The sequence below is a fragment of the Bos javanicus genome, chromosome 6 (genome assembly GCF_032452875.1).
Source record: "Bos javanicus breed banteng chromosome 6, ARS-OSU_banteng_1.0, whole genome shotgun sequence".
NCBI classification, from domain to species: domain Eukaryota; kingdom Metazoa; phylum Chordata; class Mammalia; order Artiodactyla; family Bovidae; genus Bos; species Bos javanicus.
In genome coordinates, this window is record NC_083873.1 from 44,398,169 (window position 1) to 44,404,168 (window position 6,000).

The following is a 6,000-nucleotide window of genomic DNA, read 5'->3' on the forward strand; positions in this document are numbered from 1 at the left end:
TTTGTCACACTGCAAATGTACGATTGTTAAATTGATATCTTTCTATTAATGAGAAAATCCATCTTTCTTTGTAAATACTTTCCCCTTAAGAAATAAGTTTTGCATTAATTTCATATTGGAAATTGGTTAATAGTCCAGATGATGCTGGGGTGTTTTCCTTGTTTATAAATGAGATGCATTAACACTCTCATACCACTAGGGTATCATTTAGTGAACAGTTGCTCCACTCTGCAGATGCAGGAGGCCAAATTGTTGTGGATGTGGATTAAAAAAAATGATCATTTTGGCAAAAACTGCAGATGGGAAGCAGATGTAACGTACAGAGGAAGTAGATTTCATTCAGTCTTTTTCCTTTATTAAAATAAAGTCTGCTAATCTGTCTTATTTTTAAAAAGCCCTCTGAATACAAACTCATGTGTTAATTCCAGGCACAGTGAAAACCAACATCATTCCTACCTTCATGAAGTGGACAGTCTCAACACATGTTGCTTGGTCTACCAATTGTGTTAGTTGCAAGTTTTCTTTGTAATTGTTTAAAAACTTAATTCACTCATCAAAATTATAATTACCCTGGGGAGAGATTAAAATTAGGAAATAGACAAGGAAAAGTTAAGAGGGCAGAGGGATGGTATAACAAGAGAGAGAAAGGGAGACCCCGTGGGAAGTGCAGAAAGATGAGGGCAGGAGGAAGGATGCAGCAGTTCATGCAAAACCAAACTGCATCAGAAAAGTGAACCCCCAAATAACTACAACAGTGGTAATCACAAATGTGTATTGGATGCTGGTAATTCGGCAGGAACGATGTTAAACGTAGGACAGTCTTACTTTGGGCTTCCCTGACCAAAGGGAAGTGCGTTCAAGTACAAGATGTTTATTTGGGAGGGCATCCTGGGAAACGCGGATAGAAGTGAGAAGTGAAGGAAGGATTAAAGGGTGTACCTGTGGGCAACTGGAGCTTAATCCTATCTGAGGACCTCTAGGGGGCACATTTCAGAGTCACCCCATTCAACGGATGAGGGGACTGAGCACTGAAGGCTGCTCCCAGGTGTTGTTAACCACACCCTCCGCCCAGCACATCCAACCTGTTGCATACATGGGCGGAGTGAGGTCTGGCAGCCAGAGAAAGTTCTCAGGCAAAGGGATGCAGAGGCTGTTGTTAGACTCTGGGGCCTCATGCTTGGAAACAGTAAGAGCTGTTGGACTATGGGTGGAGCACTAGGAGCATCTGCTCCCCAGACATTAACTCATTTCATTTTACCGAAACCTTTTGAAGTGGGAGCCTGTCCACTTCTTCCTGAGAGAACACAGTCTAGGAGAGTAAGAAGGGGCCTCTGTTGTTCTCACCCAGTTAGCATCAGTCCCCTCTTCTGGCAACAGCCCAGCCCCCCTGCTTTTCCTTTGAGAAACATTCCCTCCCCCATCTCAGTGAGTCAGCCTAAGTCCCTCACTCCAGGGATACGCAGGTGAACCAAGCTGACCTGATAAAATCTAACTACCTCAGATTTCCACTGCAGCTACAGGGCTACAGGAGCTATAGAGGTGTGTTCTTTCTGCCAGGAGAGCAAAGTTGGGAGGCTATAAGCCTGGAGCTCTTCCATCTTCCATCCACAAGAATGAACCCAACTGCTTGAAAATAAAGCCAGTGCAGAAGAAAGCCAGCACTGAAAGGAAACACCACACATTTCTGACTTACATCTTTTGAGCGACTGGATTCAACCCAGCCTGAAGCCAAAGACACTATCCTGGACTTTCCAAGTGTATAAGCCAATAAACTCTAAGCCAGTTGGGGCTATATTCATAGAAGCTAAGCAACTTTGCCAAGATCACACCTCTAATGAGTGTGGAGGTAATAATCAAACCCAAGTAACCCTAATTCCTTTCGGTGCTATGGCCCATGTTCTTAGTTCATGCTCTACAGCGGCAATTAATATCTACCTAGGACAGAGCTCAAGGCCACAGCACCTTTCTCACTGTCTGGCCCTCACTTGGAACCTCTTTCCTTCCAGAAACAGCTGCCAATTTGTTTAAGAGGATAATGGATCAGGGTATATCTTGGCTGCATTTGAATTGTTTGTTCCATCAAATCATTAAAAGTGCAACATGTGTTAATGATGGTCACTTAAAGCCTGGGAGCGAAAGTGACAAAAAGCTTAAAGAGAAAACAGAGAATTGGACTGTAAGGAGATCCACCCAGTCCATCCTAAAGGAAATCAGTCCTGAATATTCATTGGAAGGACTGATGTTGAAGCTGAAACTCCAATACTTTGGCCACCTGATGCGAAGAGCTGACTCATTGGAAAAGACCCTGATGCTGGGAAAGATTGAGGGCAGGAGGAGAAGGGGACGGCAGAGGATGAGATGGTTGGATGGCATCACCGACTCGATGGACATGGGTTTGGGTGAACTCTGGGAGTTGGTGATGGACAGGGAGGCCTGGCGTGCTGCGGTTCATGGGGTCGCAAAGAGTCGGACCCGACTGAGTGACTGAACTGAACTGAACTCATCAGTTTTTTGATGAGCCAGTCAGGAGCTACTAATGGACGATTCCTGTTTTAATTATGACTCTTGATTTTAAGTGACAAAAACCCCACTTCGCTGGTTGAAGGAAAAAACACAAAAACAAAACCTTTATTGACTCAGCGAACTGAAAAGGCCAGGAGCAGGGCTGTGTTCGGGAAAGGCTGGATCTCTGCAAGACTCAGCCTGTGTCAGCACCACAGTTTCTTGGTTTCACTCGCCTTTGGGTTGACCTCATTGTCAACCCTGCACAGAGCCTCCACCAGCTCCTGGCTCACCTCTTGCTTTTCTATCAGTAGTCCCAACAGAAAGAGAGTAGACAGATGCCCCTCTCTCTCAACCGTCCCAGAAAAAGCCCTGAGATTTCCAGTCACTGGCTCTGATTGGATCATACACCCATCTTTACACTCATCATGGTCACCAGCAATATGCAATGCTCTGACTGACCAGATGTGAATCACACAGCCATCCCTGGCTTTCTTGGTGGAGTTACCCTATCAAAGCATATGAACTGCGACTGGAGAAGATAAGGTTCCCCAGAGGAAAGCTGGGACACAAACTACTAATCTTCTCTGCTAGAAGACTGATGCTTGGCTGTCCAGCAGACAGAAGTGGCAGTCATCCACAGCAGCACTGTGGTTGGTACCAGAGAGGACTCACAACCTCATCTTTGTCTTTAAGGAGCTCACGCTGCGTTCAGAGAGGAACACTGTACGTAGAACAACAAAGAATATGTGATAATAAACGAAGTGAACTGCAGGTTCTTATTTGCAGGCAACAGAATGTACTTTTCTATACTTGAAGCAGACAATCTGAGGAAATTCATATCATTCCTGGGAGGACCAGAGAATTGGGTTCGGATACTACAAATAGGAGCAAAGCAGCCAGAAAAAGAAGCGATAAGACAGTAGGGCCTGGGACATCAGAGAACTCGTGCACCCACTGTCCCAGAAGAACAAAGATCTTGCCACCTCATTGGCCAGAGCACCTCATCTCCTGCACTTGGCAACCACCACACACTGATCACTTCTGCCCATCAGTCCAGAGTAGGTTCACTTGGGGCCCCTTACCTGCAAAGGAGTCTGGGAAATGTAGTTTTCCATTTTCTGGCTTCTAAGTACCAAAAGGTTAATTAGGAGGGGTTGCAATGGATACTGCATGAATTTACAATACCTGCCATAGAGCAGATGACAGGAGTTCAGAGGGAGAGAAGACAAAAAAGGCTGGACTCAGTTCACCTGTCACACTGGTTTGTCTGACTTGGTTCTGACATTTACTAAAAAAAAAGAGAGAGAGAATCTCAGTACCAACAGGTAAGATGACCCCAGAAGCCTGTATTCTTCAGACCACTCCTGGACCATACCTGCAAGTCCTGGGTGTCATCTGAAGACAGATGATGGCACATCATGTTTGTCTCTGGGAGGCAATTAGAAGTGTGGATTATATGAAGAACCACCTTGACATCTCCCTCCCTTCAACTCCAGCCCTCACTGTGTGTCCTCCCTCTAAACCTTCCACTCTTCTCCATTTCCTCCCAGGCCAGGCTACTTTCCTCTCTTGCCAGGACTTCACAGTATATGCCTGTCCATTCTTTTTGTCTCCATTCTTGTGCTTATACCGGCCATTCAAATAGAGTAAGCTTTCAAAGCACAAGTCTGATTGCAGCCTTCCTTCAGTGGCTTCCACTGCTCTTTGGATCAAACCCCAAATCCTTTAACATACACACACTACTATATATAAAATAGCTAGCAGCAAGGACCTGGTGTACAGCACAGGGAACTACACTCAGGATCTTGCCATAACCTCTAATGAAAAGAATCTGAAAAAGAATATGTTTGTATACATGTGTGTGTGTATACACACACACACACACACACACATATAATGAATAACTGAATCACTTTGCTGTACACTTGAAACTAACACAACATTGTAAATTGCTCAATTGTAAATACTTCAATTTTTTTTTTTAAATAACAATTACTATTTTTTTAAAAGCCCAGATCCTTAAAAAGGCCCCTGCCAACTCCTTCAATCTAGTGGTCCTCACCATCTCCAAGTCTGGCATGATTGTCTTTGATCCCATGTGGCCTAAGAAGCCAGTGGAACCCTAAAGGGGATCAGATTCCTACCACCTACCTCCCCAGCCTCATCTCAAACCCCTTTCTTCTCTGGTCCTCCCCACAGCCACACACAGCCTTAGTATGCCATGTGGGCATAGAAATCCCTGGGATTTCTCCCTAAACTTTCATCTGCCTGGAATGCCTTTCCCACCTTTCTGCCTGGCCAACACCTTCTCAACATGGAGCTAGGAGTCACCTTCTGGAGAACTCCCTTTGTAAGGGCCCCAGAGGAAAGAGCGTGTCTCTCTCAGCCCTGCTTCCGCCACTGCTAGAGCCCCATGCCCACGGGCAGGCCCTATCCACGTGGATTTTCCAGGACCAACTCAATAAAAGTTGACTGAACAAGACCAAATCAACTTAAAAAGAAAGCCAGCCCCCTCCACAGAGAGCAGTAATAAAGAAAATGTGTTCTACTACCACCTTGAGACTTCAATTAATGCGCTTTTCTCCTCCGTGAATCCTTGCTTCCAAACAAACAGAACCTGACAGCCCGAATTAAATCATTTATCTTTCTAGGTCTCTGCCTTGGCTCTAGCACTGGTGTCAAAACCCAGATATTTCATTAAAAAAACTGGCAAAAACAAAATCTGCAGCACAGGACCTTGACTGTGTGTGGTTGTGTCACACACACAAGAAATGTTCATCTCCAACCCTTCTTCTACCTACACAGAATTAAGTGCCCAATTATCAGACTTGATCACTGTATCTTCTCTCATAAATCCTAAAGAGGTGTGCATGTGTGTGTGTGCGCGTGCATGGGCCTGCACATATGCATGGGTACAGACCACATTATCTGACTCCATCCACGAATTTCACGGTGAAAACAGCCTTAGCAGTGCAGAACAGAAGCAGAAATGCAGAAAGCTCCAGCTACACGTGTTGTTCCAGTTCCTTTCTATACATTTTAATGCCTTTTGATTCCGAGTGACCTATGGGTTTCCAACCATGGGCCAGTGAGGAAACAAAAGACCATTTCCACTCTGCCCTGTATAATTAAATACCTAGATGAAGTTTTCTCCGGTTCTGCTTTCAGAGCCAAACAACGCTTGTTTGCATTCCATCATCATATATAAATACCCGCAGGCCAGGATAATTTACCTTTCCTGTTCTAGTGCTAGCCCCTTAAATCAGGCCACCCAGGCCGCATTTAAGCATATCAGAAGGGCCTCTGGTTATGAAGCCTGCAGTATTTATTTTTCTTTAAATACCAAAACTATCCTCTTTACAGTCCACTATTTGGAAAGCGATAACATGGATACAGATACTCTGTAGATAATCCTCAAATCAGTTCTGTGGGTTCAAACATCTCCCCCGCCCCCCGCCCCACCCCTTTCAAACCTTTGTCTCAGAGATGCTAAGT